The sequence below is a fragment of the Pteronotus mesoamericanus genome, unplaced genomic scaffold (assembly GCF_021234165.1).
Source record: "Pteronotus mesoamericanus isolate MK-2021 breed Mesoamerican mustached bat unplaced genomic scaffold, CSHL_Meso_final scaffold_1186, whole genome shotgun sequence".
NCBI lineage: Eukaryota > Metazoa > Chordata > Mammalia > Chiroptera > Mormoopidae > Pteronotus > Pteronotus mesoamericanus.
Genome location: NW_026555302.1, coordinates 16,088,402 through 16,105,213, shown reverse-complemented (window position 1 = coordinate 16,105,213; position 16,812 = coordinate 16,088,402). Strand labels below are relative to the sequence as shown.

At 55.4% G+C, this 16,812-nt stretch overlaps 1 protein-coding gene across 5 annotated transcripts in view; it reads left to right on the top strand.

The window, feature by feature from the left end:
* The window catches only part of ATF6 (activating transcription factor 6), an 80,293-nt gene that overhangs the window by 47,846 nt on the left and 15,635 nt on the right, over window positions 1-16,812 (top strand). The gene's annotated exons all lie outside the window — the stretch shown is intronic.

Genomic DNA, 16,812 nt, shown 5'->3' with positions numbered 1-16,812 from the left:
AGGAGGAGGCGCGCCGTCTCGCAGGCGCGGGCGCGCCCCGCGGGGCCTTCTCACCACGGAGGGCCGGGGGCTTGCTTTGCTGCCTCGTCCGGCAGGGGAGTGCGTCTGGAAGCCGCCGGCACGTGGCCCGGGCGACGTCAGGGGCGGCCCCCTGCTTCTCCAGGGAAGGGAACCGTCCTTGGTGGAGAGGAAACAGGCCTGCCCGTGAGCGGCTGTGGTTGCGAAGGGGGTGAACGGCGCCCCGTTTCAGTCGGTGCCTCTCGTGCCTGCGTTTGTGAGAGCGGCCCCGCGAGAGTTTCCCGGGGAAAGTGCAGCTGGAGGGCGGTTGACGCCCCTCCTCACCTGCCCGTCCTGGTAGAAACCGGCCTCCTCGCGTGGAGGCCCAACGGGATCTGCCTGGGGGGTCCTTCCTCCCCTTGCCAGTCACGCATCTGGGTTTCACGGGAAGGGGGAGAAGGGTGGCCCTGGACTTCCTTGGACAACGGTCGTGAGAGGCCGCACCCGGTTATTCTTTCTCGTTTTAACAGTGGGATAGGGACTGAGTTTTATCACGATGCCCATAAACCCTGTCATGGGAAAGGAATGTGTTTCTTAAATCCTGGATTGTTCCTCTCGTTCTCACTAAAATGAAAGTGAAAGAAGTGAGGCTTCTTGAAGGAACTGCCGACGTTCGGTGTGGATGTCGGAGGTGGTGAGCCGCTGACCCGGACGAGGCCCCCACAGCCCGCCTGCCCCCGCCCCCGCCCCCGCCCCTGTCCCCGACCCCGACGGTGGCGGGCGCGCCCCTGCCGTCCCTTGGACTCTCCTGGGAGTTTCGCCCCAGGAGTTCACCACTTGCCTCCCCGTCGTAGCATTTCTTTTTCTCCTCTCTTTTACTGTGATTTGTCGGGGAGGGTGATAGAAAATAATTTCTCTTCCAAGTCACTTTGAGTGCAGTGTAAGTGATACATTGATTAAAAAAATCCAGTTAAGTTTAGTGAGTATTTTTTCCTTAGTGCTCTCAAATGATGACGTTTTAGGGCAGGAGAGGGCAGACGAAAGAATATAGCGAAGGGAATCCCGGAGCACGGGACGGAGAGACGCGCGGGGGGTGGGTGACGCTGCGTCAAGTAGGATAGGAAGGCGGTCGCTGAGGAGGACGGCAGGAGCGTGCGCTGATCCGGCCGCGGCCGCGGTCGGCGCCCCGCCCTCAGCCCTGTCCCCGTCCTCTGCTGCCTGGGGACGCGGCCTGCACCTCCTGTGGGCTCTGAGGGTCGCATCTCCGCTCTCCTTTCCTTCGGATCCTTCTCTTTCAAAGGAGATGGACGCCTGCATGGGGAACGCTTTTTATTTCTCTTATGTTCTATTTTCAGTATGTGGCTGTCACATTGAGCAGACGCTGAGGATTGTCTTTTTACAGTCCTGTTCCAGCTGTTCCAAACACACGCGGCGCGGCGCCCCTGGGAGCCTGTGTGGGGCCATGGGCCAGTCCCAGGGACGCGTCCCCCGCTGCCTCGCGCCGCTGTCTTCCAGTGGAGGGCCTGCTGGGGCATCGTGCCCTTCTTGGTGTCTTACAGAAAGTTCATTAGCAGCGTCATGTGTGTGGGTTCTGAGGAAGCCTCAGAATAATGACTCAGGAAGCGCCCTCTGTCTCCCACTGCGTGACAGGCATGTGCCCTGGTCCTTGCAGCTGCCGGGCTCGCCCTGACTCCGCAGCTGCCCCCGGGGTTCCCCTGTGGTCTCCCACCGCGGCCCCCCCACAGCCCTGACAGCAGGGCCTCTGAGGTGCACGTGGCGACCCCCTCAGTGGAGCTGCCCCGAGAGCCCCGGGCCCGCCCTGGCGGCCGGGGTCAGGCTGGCCTCTCGTGCTCTGAGCCCGCGGCCTCGGTCTGCGAGGCGAGTGGGTGCCGTAGGCGGCGCAGCCTGGCGTTAACGTGCGCTCTGTGTTGGCCCGACCGTTCCATCTCAAGGGCTTGTCCTCTCACCCTGCGAGCCTCTTCCGAGCAGGAAGTGTCACCTGCTTCCCGTCCCCCAGCCCAGAGCCGCTTCTCAGGGCCCGCCCAGGTGCCTTCTCTCAGACAGGTGATGGCCGCGGGAGCTCGGTGTTCTCGCGCCCCTTTTGCTCAGAGGCCGGAGCCTTTGCCGCGGGCCTGGCAGGAGTTTGTGTAAGAGGAGCCAGCAAGTGGTGCGTCCGCGTATTCTTGTCTCTGAGTCGAAGCTTCACCACCGAAGACACCGCCCGGGTGAAATGTGCGGGGGCACCCCCCAAACGGGATTTCTTTATTAAAAAATCGCGCATGCGTTCTGCTGAGTTCGAACCAGGCCGCCGTCAGAGCGCCCTCCGTGGGATGCCGCGCACGCGCCGGGAGGCCTTTCCGCGGCCCGGGGCCGCCTCTGCGCTCGCCCCTGCGGGCGCCTGTCACAGCTGCTGCTGCTCTTTTGTTCGCCTCTTCCGCTTCGGCAAAACGTTTCCCTTTGAGGACGGTTTTCACCCAGGGAAACAACCGGCAGTGGCCGGGGCAGGGTGGGGTGACCCGGGAGGGTGAGGCCCGGGCGTCCTGCCGTTTGTGGTCAGAACTGCCGAGCACTCAGCGCACAGCGGGCAGGTGCGCCCGAGAGCCACCTATCGTGCAGCGGGCCCACGTGTTCAAAGAGTCTTCAAGAGACGTGCACTGAAGCCGTGCGCAGCCGCTCCCAGCACCGCCAGGCGGTGCACAGACCCAGACGGGGGCCCTAGACCCTCGCCCGCTGGGCAAAGCCTGTGCTCCAAGGGCCTGCCCTCCGGAGCATGACTGTTTTTTGGGGGGGGTTCCTCCCCATGTAGTCGATCCCTGCGGCTGCGAGGTGCTCCCAGCCTCGGTTTTTAACGTTTGGCAGGGCCGTGTCGGAGCGGACTGTTGTGGGCTCACGGCTTCCTTTTCTGGGGAAGGCGGGGTGTCTAGGGTCCGTCTGCGTTCAGGCAGCATGCGCTGGAGACCTGGAACTCGGGGCTGAGGCTGGGCTGCTCTGCTCGGTGCAGAAAGGGTGACCGTGACGCGGGTGGTCCAGGAAGGTGACCCCCAGGGAGGGCCCCCGAGGGCGTCGCAGAGCGGCCGTGCCGGCTCGCCGACGCACGGACTGCTGTCCACCCCGTGCTGGGGAGGGCGGCGTGCTTCTCTGATGCACGGCACTTCTTGGGAGTTCGTCGGTGTGTGTAGTTTTATAGGAAGTCTTCAGAGGCGAGAGGCATTTATTTTCTTGGTAACGCGGGGCAGTGGGTTTATGGTCTCCGTGACAGGGACGCAGAGCCTCTTGTTTGGGGACTTCTTCGCTGGAGCCTGCACACAGGCCTTGGGCTTTGGCCATTTTCTTATCTGCACTTTTGTGGCCTTTTAGCCAGATTCTCTCTCTTGCTGGAGAAAAAAATGTGAATGTATGAATTTAGAAAGATCCTTGTTTTTAAAAAAAAAAAAAGAAGGTCATCTCAGAAGAGAGACTTTTAAAAAAACTTCGTTTACAAGGCTTTTTTCTAATCAATTTTTTTGGCTTTTGATGTGTATTTTAATATTGTCCCTCATTTATCAGTTCTGTTTAGGAAACTACCCATTTTACTTAAATCCACAAACTGTAGGTACTATAATGAAAAGACTTACCCATTTGGTAGGTTAAAAAAATGCTACCAAATTACTACTGTGATTTACGCTTCCTTTCTGAGTCGTGAGTTTGAGTTTTGCTTCTATTTTTTGACTTTATTGGGGCGACACTGTGGTGAAGTCACGTGGCCGTCAGGTGTGTAATTCTGTGGCCCGTCATCTGCACACGGTTGTGCGTTCACCACCCCAAGCCCAGGCCCCTCCCTCACCGCTCGCCCCCATTACCCCCCCGCCCTCCCGCCCGGCAACCACCATCCTGGCCTCTGTGTCTCTGAGGTTTTCTTTCTTTTTATTTTCTTCCTTTTTTCCCCCAATCCCGGTGCCCATTTCACCCAGCCCCCCAACAGCCCTCCCCTCCGACAGCTGCTCACTGACTTTTGACTTTGAAGTTCACCCTCATTCTGGTCTAGCGCCGGGTAGAAAAGGGGGCAGCGTGGGCAGAGGAGCCACTGCGGCCTCCCCGAGGAGGTCGGTGGCACCCCCGCCCCCCGATGCTGCCACCTCAGTGTGACGCCCGGAGCAGCCCAGCCTCCCTCCCGTGCCACCCTGTTGGCTCCGTGCGCGCGCCCTTGGTGCTGCTCACAGCCTCAGGGTGAGGCCAGGAGCAGGGAGGTGACGCGGGGGGACACGCGCAGCCCACGGCAGGCTAGGCAGGGAGGCCGTGGCGACCGTCCCTGCGTCCTGTGCTGCCCGTTGCGGGGCTGTGGGCAGAGGGACCACCCTCCCTGAGAAGCCTGTCCTGCAGCCGGGGCCCTCGCAGGGCGGTCACCTTCGCTCTGTTGGCTAATCCAGCCTCGTTAAGTTAACACTTTGTAACAGTAGAAAACAACTTCATGGCCGGGAAGGTTACAATGTAGCTTCAGGATCTGGACCAGGGCAGAGGGTTAATAGGCGTGGAGTTTCTGGTTTGTTTTTAAAAACATTTGGAAGAAAGTACCTTCCCTGCTTCTTAATAAGGAAGGAGTTTAGCCAAAATGGTCGCCACTTGAACGAGCAGTGCGCCTGAACTTCTCGCCGTGAAGGATGGCCGTGTGCGTGTGTGAAGGCATTTTATTTATTACGGGCTCTGTGTGGCTTGCCAGACCCCCGAGATGAGAAATGTTGGATCTGAAGCTCCTCATTAAATGTGAGTTACTGCTGAGGTTTTAGGGGATTTAGTCATTTGTTCCTTGGCTCTGTAACAGACCGCTAGTAACAGGGAAAAAAATCTATTATTTGGACTTTTCCGTTGCAAACTCTAAAATAACTTGTTGTGTGTTTGACAAATGGTTGTTCGTAGTCTCTAACTGCACTTGTATGTCGACTGCCCAGGGGCACAAGGCGCCTACATGCAGCTCGTGAATGACGTGACGTCTCAGGGGTCTCAGGAAGGTGGCAGGTCGTCCGTCTGAGTCAGGACAGCTCGGCAGCGGGTCCTCCCGTGCCCGCGCCGGCGGGCGGCCTGCCTCCTGCTGCTGTTCTTCTCTTCGCCCTCAGGTTGTGCGCTCCTGGGTGGACTCTGCCCAGCCGCTCAGTGTCCCATGAGGCCTGGTGTGCGTCGCTGCAATGGCCGGTCACCGGGAGGCGCTGCTCCTGCCGTGTCCTGCGTGGCCTTCGCCTTGTCTGTGTGTCTCAGAAGGCTACCAGAGCTGGCGTTGGCAGAAACAAAGAGGACATTTTTCTCAGTGGGTGTTTAAAATTACTTCTGTGATTGGAGTAACAATGCACATTTAAAAACCCGTGTCCACAGTGAAGTGGGTGGACCCTGAGCTGTGGAGCTGAGTCGTTCCTGAGACTCCCCGTCCCCTGAAGGAAGGTGCGGGGCCCACAGCTTCCTCACCAGGTTCCAGGATTTTGTGAGGAAGGAAACAGCTCCTGAGCACAGGGCCGCACCTGGAGGGAGAGTGAACCCTGTCTCAGGTCGCGAGCGCGGGGACAGACCCCGCCGGCCCGTGTGTAGGTGCATCCGTGCAGGCAGCAGGGACTGGCGTCCTGGCCCCGACCCCACAGCCGTGACTGGGGACGGGTCGCGGTCTCGCTGTCCTCCCCAGCGAGCGACGGTGATGCTGCCGCAGACGCACGTCCTGCCAGCTCCGAGGGCCGCAGGGCTCCGCCGCGTCGCGCACAGGCGTGGCCGCACGCGTGTGAGCTCTTCGATTCACTGAAGTGAGTCGGTCTCGCGGAGTCGGTGCATTTTAATGGTTTTGAAAAGCAACTGTAACAAAACAACAAAAGTCAGGTTACACGGTGGGCCGTCAGCCTGCGAGTTTGCTGTTTTACAGCTGCTGACCCCATGATTTGGCGGTCGCTCGGACGGCGCCTGCGGGGCACTGGCTGGGCCCTCGGAGCGGCCCTGAGAGACGGGCGCCGCCCGTGTCCCTGGTGCAGGTGAGTTTGGCTCCAGGGTCTGTGTTTCTCTGATCACTTCCTGCAGTTGCCCTTCTGGAACTTTCCTACCCAAATGTCTTTCCAAGAATTTACCCTGGAATTGAATTCCCAGTGACCTCTCTGTCCCCAACACACCTTGAGTTGCTTTAGGCTCATACCCCGAAGAGGACAAGGCCAAAGGCGAAGTGCTGGGGAGACCAGCCCCGGGCACCTTACAGTCTTAGCGCCAGCAGGGACAAAGGAGGCAATAGGGGTGGAGGAGGAGGTGGGGGCGAAGGTATAAAAGACTCGCTTAGTTTAGAACGTGGCGGACGCGGCGTCGCGGTCACAGAGCGTGCCCAGAGCGCGCGAGGAGAAGCCCCGTTTGGTGGGTCAGCCTGGAAGTTGGTGGTGGCCTGGGACCACAGTGAGGGCAGAGCAGCTGGGGCGGCTGGGAGAGAGCGAGCAGGGGGCGGGGGTAGGGGCAGATCTGGCAGCGAGGGGAGCTGGGACCCCGCGCGTCGGGGGCGAGGAGAGACGCAGACCGGAAGTGCCAGGTGGACAGAGGCCGCCGCGGGCTGCTGACGCCTGTGGACGTCGGAGAAGAGTGTGGCACACAACTCCCTTTTGACGGCTGTTTTAAAGGAAAATAAACAAGTGCGTGTTTGTTCCTCATCTGAACTAATGTTTTCTACTTACAGCAAAGCACGGAGAAAGTTGAGAACAATTTTTGCTTGTTTATTTGCAACAGGACTACGAGAAAAAAAGGAATATCGGATTAAAAACATTTAAAAAAATAGAACAATATATTGCCTAAGACATCAGAATTCTTCTAACTCTTACGTAAGGAACTGGTTTTTAATAATGGCAAAGAGCTTTAAAAATGCAAGTCGATAGAACTACTTCTAATTTAATTTATCTGTAGACGGTCTGGGAGCGGCTCCGTACGTCGAGGCAGGAAGCCAGCGCAGCGGCCTGTGAGATCGCGCAGCGGCCGCTGCAGACCTTACTTAGGGAGGCGGCCGCCCGTCCCTGGGGAGAGGCGAGGATTTACGATCTGACTGGGGACGAAGGTCTGAAGCGCTGTGTCACTTCCTCCCCTGCCCCACGTGTGGGGATGTGCTCGCTCTGCATCTTCTTTGCTCCGCTGTGACACCCGGCGAACCTAACGCTGATGCGGAGCCGGTGCTCAGCGGGGCCCGTTCACGGGGCCCCGAGGCGGATCTGTGAAGGGCCTGGGGGGTGGGCTCCAGCGCTGCAGGTTGCAGGTTGCAGGTTGCAGCCCGGCGCCCCCGGCACAGGACGGGCGGGCCAGCTCGGGCTGGGGGGTGGGCCGTCCACCAGCGTGCGCGGGAGCCTCGCTTCCCCTCCGCTTCCCCCGCCAGGCCTCACACGCCCAGCTGCGGCTCTAGCCGCTGTGAGCACTGTGGCTGGGGCTCGGTGGCCGGGGCTCTTGCTCCTCGAGTGTGACACGATGGCTGTGTGGCACGGTCAGTGTGCGCTTAGCATTTTAGGAAGCTGCCAGACTGCTTTCCCAAGAGGCTGTGCCTCACTGCATCCCCACCAGCAGCAAGAGCCCTGGGCCCGTGTCCTCCCTGGCACCTGATAGGGCCAGCGGGCGCCGTGCTGTCTCCCCGCACGCGTATCTGCCGTCCTGTCTCTGCTCTGGTGAAGCGTCTGTCCAGGTTGGGTTGGGTCCTCAGACCTGACCCGGGAGCTCTTCGCGTGCCCTGCATAATACACGTCCGCTGTCAGATACGTGAGTCGGCTGTATTTCCTCCCGCTCTGTTGCCTGTCGTTTTCAGTGTCTTAGTCAGTGTTTTTCAAAGAGCAGGGATTGTTCATTTTGATGAAGTCCAGCTCATCAGCTTTTTCTTTCATGGTTTGTGTTTTTCTTGTCCTAAGAAATCTTTGCCTAACCAAGGGCACAAAGATTTGCTCACTTTTTCTTCTGAAATTTGTATAGTCTTAGGTTCTGTGATCCATTTTGGGTTGATTTTTGTGCACAACACAGGGATGGGTCAAGTTCGGTGTTTCCCTGCGAGTGTCCAGTGTTGGGTGATGCTAATGCTCGTTTTCACCGGTCGCTCTCACTGGAAGAGTTAAAGGACAGCCAGGTGTTAGGTCTCAGCCAGGCTATCAGGTTCCTGTGTCCCCTCATCTGTCGCGTTGGGTTGTACAATGCACTGGAACTTCTGAGAAAAGTATCCTATGATTGAACTTTTTCAACCTCAAATTTCCAGTCTTTATACTTAACCAGTGAAATGTTATTTATATACTCTTTGGAAACATAACATATACTGTAGATAATTATAGCAAAAACGTAACGGGCAGCCGCAGATACTGCCAAACCGAGGCTCTGGAGCCCAGATGAGAGGCGCTCGCTGCACCGCCTCTGGCGGTCCCCAGGCCGAGAGACGCTCAGAAGAGCAAGCAAAGAGGATCGAAAAATGGAGGTCTTATTAGAATTTCCTGCTACTTTTTGTGTAATCTCTTGGTGTTTTTTTCCTTTATTTAATGAAAGAGAATTAGACCCTAGAATTAATCTTTTAAAACCATATGTGCGGTGCACGTGTGCACACACACGCTGTGCACACATTTCAGACAGCGGCTGAAAGGGCAGGCCGAGCGCGCCAGTCCTGTGGCTCTGCAGCCTTGTTCAGAAGTGAGCGCAGCGCGGCCTCCCACTCAGCTGGGAGCCCTTGCTCCCCGGGTCAGTGGGGAGAACTGCTCTCAGGACTGAGGCCGCTTTTCCGGAGGGTGGGTCTGACGGTGACAGCTGGCCGCCTCTCTCTGTCGGTTAAGGAGTTTGAGTGAAATGCTGAGTCGAGCACTAGCGCCGTGCTACACGCAGAAGGCGTTCCGTGTACCTCTGTTTCTCTCGCTGGCGGGGGCCCTCGCACACAGGTGTGGCTGTGGCTGCAGGGACCCAGGCGTCCTGGGGCTTTGCAGCGGTGGCTCCCCTCCACATCGCTCTCTGCATGAGGTCCGGCCGGCTGGGCCTGGGGGCTGGGCCTGCCCCTTCTTCCTGTGCGTGGGGGAAGCGCCCGCCTGGAACAGCCAGCACCTCCCCCGGAGTCCGCAGCCTTGCAGGAGAGCCTCTGAAAAGGGGCTTGAGAGCTCTCCCAAGTATTTCCGGTATTGATTCTGATTCCATTTCGCTTATCATGATGTCTAGACTCGGTCTACACATGCAGAAAACTAACAGCAGGTGCCAGGGTTTTTGCAGGTTTAGGATTTATTCAAGTCACCTGCACACATTGACTTTGATGGCTTCGGTGCCATCAGCTGATAAGTGCAGAGAAAATGCAGCCTCTAATCGGACTTTTCCCCGTTGACGCCACAGAGAAGCCTTATGCCTGACGTGTCATGGGTTTGTGCAGGAAATAGAACAAACATTGTTGTCACATGTAGCATAAAACCAGTCTTGTTTTCCTATAAATATTAATGGCATGTCCACATAATCACATACAGATTTAAAAACAATCACATCAGCATAAGTTCAGTGATTGTTGGTGCTGTTTAACAAGGCTGTGAGTCCTTCTTTCATTTTTAGATGAAGCTTGTTACCTGACATTTTTATATGTAATAAAAGTCCATAGGTTATTAAGATCAAAAATTAATGATAAAATAATTTGCAGATTATAAAGTCGTTCAAGTCTATTTGGATGAAACAACTTCAGTTAAGTCTGGGGCTTTGGGGTCAGCTCTTCAGCGATGAAGTTTGTCTTGCTTAGTTTATAATAAAAAGTATAAGAGCACAGGCTACTCTCCCGTCGAGAAGGAAGGGCCCATCCGCTCCCTGCGCACGGGGGGCCGCGGCTCCCAGCCCGGCCCGCGGGGGCGGCCGTGCCAGCTCCGGGCCCTGCTCGTGGCCGGGGGCGCGGGGCCTCCCCCCGCAGTACGCTGACTAGCCCCAGCCAAGTCCAGGCTCGGTCGTGGTTATTAGTATTTTTTTGACTTTACTGTATTTTTATGTAGTTGACATGAGTTTAAAATATAAATCTAAGAAGACGTATTTTCCATTCCCGAAGTGTGAATCTCAGTTACATTTTGAAATAAACAATTCTAGGTAAAGAAGGTAAATGGTAGTAATAAATACCGAAATCCAGAATTTTTTAGGTGAGTAGTGCCCTTATTGTTGCTCATTAAGAAACAGTATACCTTCAGAGCATAAAAGTTTTCTTTAGACCTTTAGGAATTAATTTTATTATCCAAAAAGACCAAGTTCATGCTAAACTGTGACTACTTCAATAACTGGTTTACATTTATGATTGTGAAAAGTTCTTTTAAATGCAGCTATCCTCAGAGAAATTTTTTTTATCGAGAGATATAATCAGTTCTACTATCATTTATCCAACAAGTAGTTGAATAGCCATGGTATGCCAGGCTGTTCTTACCACAAAAAAAAAAAAGAAATTCCTTGTTAAGACAAAAGCCTTTTTTTTTACCCCCCTAGAGATAAATACTACAGATGCATAAATAAATATGAGAGAGCATTTCAGGAAAATTTCAGTTGGTGTAAGTGCTAAGAAGACAGGCAGGACAGACTTATTTTAAATGAACATTGAGAAAGCACATTATTTCAGGGGAAAGCATATAAATTCTTTGGCTTTTTATTTGCTTTTGACTATTACTGTTGCTGGTGAAAATTTGGAGGAATTAGAAACCCATCATATGTATTTTGCGTAATAATGTAAAAATCTAGCCCCAGCTAGTGGAGGTAGCATTTGTAAGTGGAAGTGGCTGTGGAGGAACCAGACCTTCAGTGAGGCCCGCGCCCCATGACCCTGGTAATTGGGGAGTGAGTGGTTCCGCGCACACCAGCCTTGGGAGCCTGTGGACACGGCACGAGACGGTCCCTGGGCTCCAGGAGTCCCATGCTTAGCCATTTCCTACACCTTCCTCTCTCTGTCCCCTGAAATCACGTGTTTTTGCCAGATGAAACAAAGCCCCTGTGAGCAAGCAGCTGTCAGCAGGCAGCGGGAGCACACGCTGGGGCCGCGCCCCTCCCTCCCGAGCGCGCCTCTCAGGGGCTTCCCGGTGCCGCACGGTCGGTCGGCACAGACACACGCTCTGGCTGGCCGTGAGGGCTGCCTCTGCCCCAGGCTACCCAGCGACTGGTGGCCCCGTTACCCTGGTCAGAGCAAAAGGTGACGCCCGGCGCACCCGCTGTTGCTGGGAGAAGAGGGAGCTGTGTCCCCTCCCTCTCCTGGACAGACCCCCGGCGGGCCTCCGGGGCAGACTTCCGCGGGGCGGAGCACGGCAGCAGTTCTCCACGAGGAAAGGACGAAGTCGCTGGAGAGCCCTGCCTCGCGCGCCGCGCAGGCTGTCTATAAACTTGACCGGCCTTCGCTTCCTTTGTGTGTTGGTTCACTCACCGTGTGTTCACTGGACATTTACTGTTGCCAGGCCGCGCGCCACCACGGAGTGTATAGAGGGGACCCATGGAAATCCTCGTCCTCAAGGACTTCCTTGTAGTGGGGAAAAGTGACTTGTAAATCAAGGATTAAGACAAACGCCCCGAGAGGACCCAGCAAGCGGCTGGCCGCTGCTTCAGAAGTGTTCACTGTCCCGGCCGCGTGTGTGTGTGTCTGTCACCCGCATGACCCCGTGGCGGCTTCAGGGGGCAGGTGGTGTTCCACTGGGGGGTTTCCTTGAGTGGGTCGCATGACTGGGCAGACAGCGGGAGGATGAGGGAGGGGAGCAGGCCCCCTCGGGCGGCACCAGGCCGGGCGCCTGGGGTTCAGCCCGCCCCAGAGAGGACGGGGTGTGAGCGGGCGTGCGCTTCAGGAAGAAAACGCCGCCACCTGCTGCGCATGGCGTTGGGAGAGGCCTTTTCCTGTGAAGGAGGAACTTCTCCGGCGCTGATTTATGTAGAAGGACACACAAATGTCCGACCTGAAACCGCTTTCTGGTTTTACAACTGCAGAAGCAGATAACGGTATAAGTTACATATAAAGGATATTACCCAAATGAAATGGAAATCAGCAGCCTGGAGTCGCGCAACATCGTGACTGGCAGTCAGGGGCGGGTCCTCTCTGGACCACGAGGAAGAGCTTCGTCCTGATCGGCGCTGCTCAGGGAGAGAAGAAGGCTCAGGTCCCCACTGGCCGCACTCTCTTGTCCGCTCCAGGAGCGGCGCTGTCGCCCCACCTTTAACGGGGAGCCCGCCTGCACGCATGCCCACTGTTTTGGCGTCAGAATGAAGGCACACGAACAGTCCCCAGGAGCTGGCGGGCTTGCGGTGGAGAACCGCAGGCCTGGAGGGCTCGCTGTCCACCCGAAACGGCACCTCCCTCTGTCAGAGGGGAAGTGCGGCGTCCTGGCCGGAGCAGCCTACAAGGCGGGAATCTCGGACCTGCCTTGCTGCCGAACTGCGCTGCATGCGTCGTTTGCCACGGGCTCGCGAGACGGGGCTGCTGCCGCGAAGGCCTGCTCACAGGTGCCCTTCTCCAGCGGGGTGGCTTCGCCTGCGCCCGGGGACGTGGCCCGAGGCCCCAGGTGGCAGTGTCCCTGCAGATTTCACGCCCAGTCCTCTTCGGGTGCCATCTTACTTGATTTTTCTTCTGGGGAGCAAACGGGGACCAGCCACCTGGCACAAGGCCGTGAGGCTGGCCCAGGAGGAAGGACGGCCATTCTAAGAGCAGCTTCATGGGTGAACGCTGCCAAGGGTGTTGGTTTGGTTTTGTTTAACTGTATTGGTGACATTGAATACGCAGGGCTCACTCTTAAAAACCTCATGTTTAAAAGGAGGTTGAATGAAGCTTTTCCTGAGGGAAAACGCTCCTTTTACATCGTCACTCTTTTGGTTTCCTGGCAAGGAGAGGCGGTTAAAGGGGATGTGGTTAGGGCGTCACGTGCGTCCAGCGTAGCAGAGCGACATAGAGCCGGCTTTGACGCCTCGGTCGCCCGGGCGCCCCTCTGAACTCTGATCTTCAGGCGTCTGGGGTCTCCCTCCTCCTCAGCTGGGCTGTGACCGCACCCTTGATGCTGGTTTTCAGCTCTGCCGTGTAAGGGAAATGAGTGTAGAAACAGGAAGAGACCTTAAGTGCTCCAGGGACATGGGCCTTGCACCTCCCTTCAAATGAAGAGGGTCCACGAAAATGGCTTCCTCGCACATCCCCTGGCACCGCATCCCCTTCCAGGGCAGCCTGCCTTCTCTGCGCCCGCGTGTACGGCCCTGCTAGTTCTCAAGCTTCATGTCACCCTGTCTTCCCTCCGTCGACTCCCGCCCCGCCGTGTCCCCTCACCCGCGCGGTCCTTCTCCGGAGGCCTGAGCGGGGGCGGGGGCAGGCGTGCGGCCGCACGGGCTCGGAGGCCGCCCTGGAGACGGCTGCCTTCGGACGGCAAGCGCCGTTGGAGTGCAGAGCAGGGGCTTCCGCCCGCGCGGTTCTCTAAGGCGGCCCTGAGCTTGAGCTGCGCCCCGGCGTGTGGCTCGGGCCTGTCCGGGGCGTGCTGGACAGTTCCTGACTGGTTCTGCTTTTTCATTGTCCTTAATCTGTCTCGCCTGAAGCAGCGGAAAGACTATTAAGTGAATTAAGTGAGGACTTAAAATTGTGTTCCAATCACCTGGACGTTTGTATTTCATCTGCAGTTAGATTTTCTAGAAGATGGACCTCATACTTACTGAAATGGATGTGGACATCTGTCTGTCCTAATCTATGCAGATTAGATACATCTGTAAACTGGTGTAGTGGAAACGTTGTTTTCAAATAAACTCCTGAAAAATGATGCCCCAGGTAAAACAAGTTTAGAATTTTGCTGAACTTCTTGAAAAGCCTGAGCCTTTCAAATATGACCTTAAAGAACAACAACAAATGGTATCACCTAATAGGAAGGTGTCTGTTTGCATCGCACCGCCCCCCGCCCCCCGCCCCCGCCCCGCAAATTCCCTCTCTTTCCCTCTTGTGTCTCCCCCAGACGAGGCCCCCGCTGCGCAGGGCGGGCTGGTCGGGTGCCAGGCAGGCCCCCCTTGGTTTTCGGCCAGAGTTGACTCTCCGAGGGGTGACGTGCCTGCAGCGGACCCTCCCCTTTTGCTTGTCCCTTTTCCTCCGCAGCTGGCAAACCCTAGTCCCCATTGAAAGAGATTCCAACTCCCGGGCAGGCTGCTGACTGAGGGAGCAGGCGCGTCCTTTGTAGTTAGACGTTCTTGGTGTTTGCGTTTTCTCTCTGTTCTAATACTGTATGGAGCTGAACTGGGGCTGGGATACTTCGAGAAAGTCCGGTTTTGCAAAAAATCCAGCCCTTTGTGGTTTTCCCCTTTCTTGCACATGGTTGCAAAAGCTTTTATAATAGTAAACATATCTCATGAACTGGTATCCAAACATAGTATCCAATATAAATCATTCCCTTATTATTAGCACTTAAATCCCTCTTTTTGTTCCTTTTGAAAAGACAGCTGAATTGAGAGTGTTTTGATTTTCGCTTTTTTAAAAAAGATTTTATTTATTTTTAGAGAGAGGGGAGTGGAGGGATAAAGAGAGGGAAAGAAACACCAACATGTGGTTGCCTCTCACGCACCCGCTATTGGGGACCTGGCCTGCAGCCGAGGCAGGTGCCCTGACTGGGAATCAAAGCAGAGACCCTTCGGGGCGCAGGTTGGCGCTCAGTCCTCTCAGCCACACCAGCCAGGGCTGAGTTTTTGCTCTTAAGAAATGGTTTTAAAAACTCATTTTGAAATTAAATAAATTTAGTTTAAATTCATTTTGTAATTCATGAAAGCTACTAAGTCAAATTTGATTGGAACTTTGAAATTGGTAGATCTGGCTTCAGAACTGAGTAAAATACTTTTGTAAAGTAAAAGAGGCTTAATTTTAAAATTCTTAAGCTATGGAGCTTTGAGTTTTTAAAAATTACTGAATTGTTTATAAAGTTTTGGTTTCTCGAGGCAACATTTTTTAAAATAGGCTTTATGAGGTCTCCATGTTCATACAGGGCCCTTACCCAGCGATCTCAGCCATTAATAGAAAATTGTGATAAGAAACTTTAAGTTTTTTAATTTCAGAAGGACTATCTCGATGCTCAGAAATTTGAAAAATACACAGGGAAAAATCACCCATAACCCACTAGTTCAGTGAAATTAATGGAATATACATGTGGGCTTTGTTCATTTCAGAGGATACATACATGTTTCTACATCATTGCAATGTAGGTCACGCGTCTCTCTGTAGAGGGTGAAACACTTGTATTGAAATCCAGTCTCCCCACTGTCAGCATTTTATCCCGCGCCTTCAGACTCGGGCAGTGACAGAGAAGCCCCGCTGCCCCTGCTCCCCAGGGTCCCTGCGGCTCCCGCACAGCACAGCTGGGAGGCTGTGCTCAGCAGCAGGGGTTTTGAGAAAAATGTGAAAGAGGGGCCTGGACCGAGGCCCCAGGGGTTTCGGCCTCCCTCTGGGTGTTTAGGGCTTCGCTCTGCTGTGGACTGGGGCTCCCGGCTGGGTCATCCGTGGCCCTGTGACTGTTTTATTGCTTAGTGCTTCCCCTCCCCCGGAAGAGCCTTTAATTGCCTCTCTAAGGAAAACAATTGCTGCTCACATGATTTGTGGTGAGTAGGAGGAAACCCGCTTCCTCTGTCAGCATCCAGACATTTCTCAAAGATGCTATTGTACACTGACATCGAGGCATTTTTTAAAAAATTACTGATCTTTTGAAAACACAAAGGACTCAGTCATTTACAGAAACAGGTGCCGGACCACCCCGGCTCTGCGCGTTGGCTGCCGTGCTGCCGACCCCAGCGCCTCCCACACGGGGCCTGGAGGCTGCCCCGGGAAGCGGGGCCTTGGTGCAGGCTCAGGAGCTGCACCCTGCCCCTGCCCCCCGACGGCAGGTGCTCTGCGCAGCGCCCGCACATGTCTGCGCCCTCCTCTGCTTTTCGTTGTGATACGCCTCCAGGGTCCCCGAGGTCCCTGGCAGAGTTTGACCAGGGAGGCCTCGTGCCCCTGCTGGCTTGCGCTTGGAATGCCGCGCTGTGGCGGGCGCAGCGCGCTCTCCTGGGGGGACGGCCATGGCGCCGCTCCCTGCTGAGCGGGCGAGGTGGGTGCCAGACGGGACCCCGCGGCCACAGCCAGGGCCCTTCCGCAGTCGGGCTGTGCGCGTCGGCGCTGTTCGTTCTCAGTTTCACAAAGTCTTACAACAGCGTTGTTTGTTTCGGATGATGCTGCTTTCAAAGAGCAATGCATTTTAAAATTCTTGAGTAAATACGTAGCTTCCACGTCGGATTTTTGAGATGGAGAGATGCGCTCTTGCCCTCTTAATTTTGCAGACGAAGAAATCCAGACCCTGAGGGTGTCGGGGGGGCCCCCGCTGCGCGGGTGAGGACGGGGTCCGAAGCGGAGCCCCTCCTGCTTCCCTCCAAGCCTCTCGTCCCCCGCCGCCATTGGCCTGCAACATGAGGCTAAGAGGGTTCCCCGGAAACACGCAGGCCAGCAGATGCCGCAGATCCACATGCCGCACGCAGCTATTTTATGCTGTGGAATTGAAGAGAAGCTGAAATGTTTCTGAACCAGATTGGACTGTAATATTTTAAATTAAAGGTAACTTAGAGAAATCTAAAACTAATCTCTAAATTTATGTTAAATGTAACTTAATTTTGGTCATACAATGAGCCCGACCGCACGAAGCCCGGGGGCCTTGGCCCCCACAGACCCTGCCTCCTGAGGAGGAGCCCCGCTCACGTTCAGCCTGTGAGTCGTCTTTTGCATAAATAGCAGCGTGTGGGTATGTGTTTTGTTTCGTTTGGTTTTCTGCTGCAAAAGTAACCTCTTTGTTTGAAAATTAATGAAGAGGGAAAGTAGGAGATGCTATGTTGAGAAAATCATGTTTAAAAACACGGTTTAGTATGGCATCCAGATCT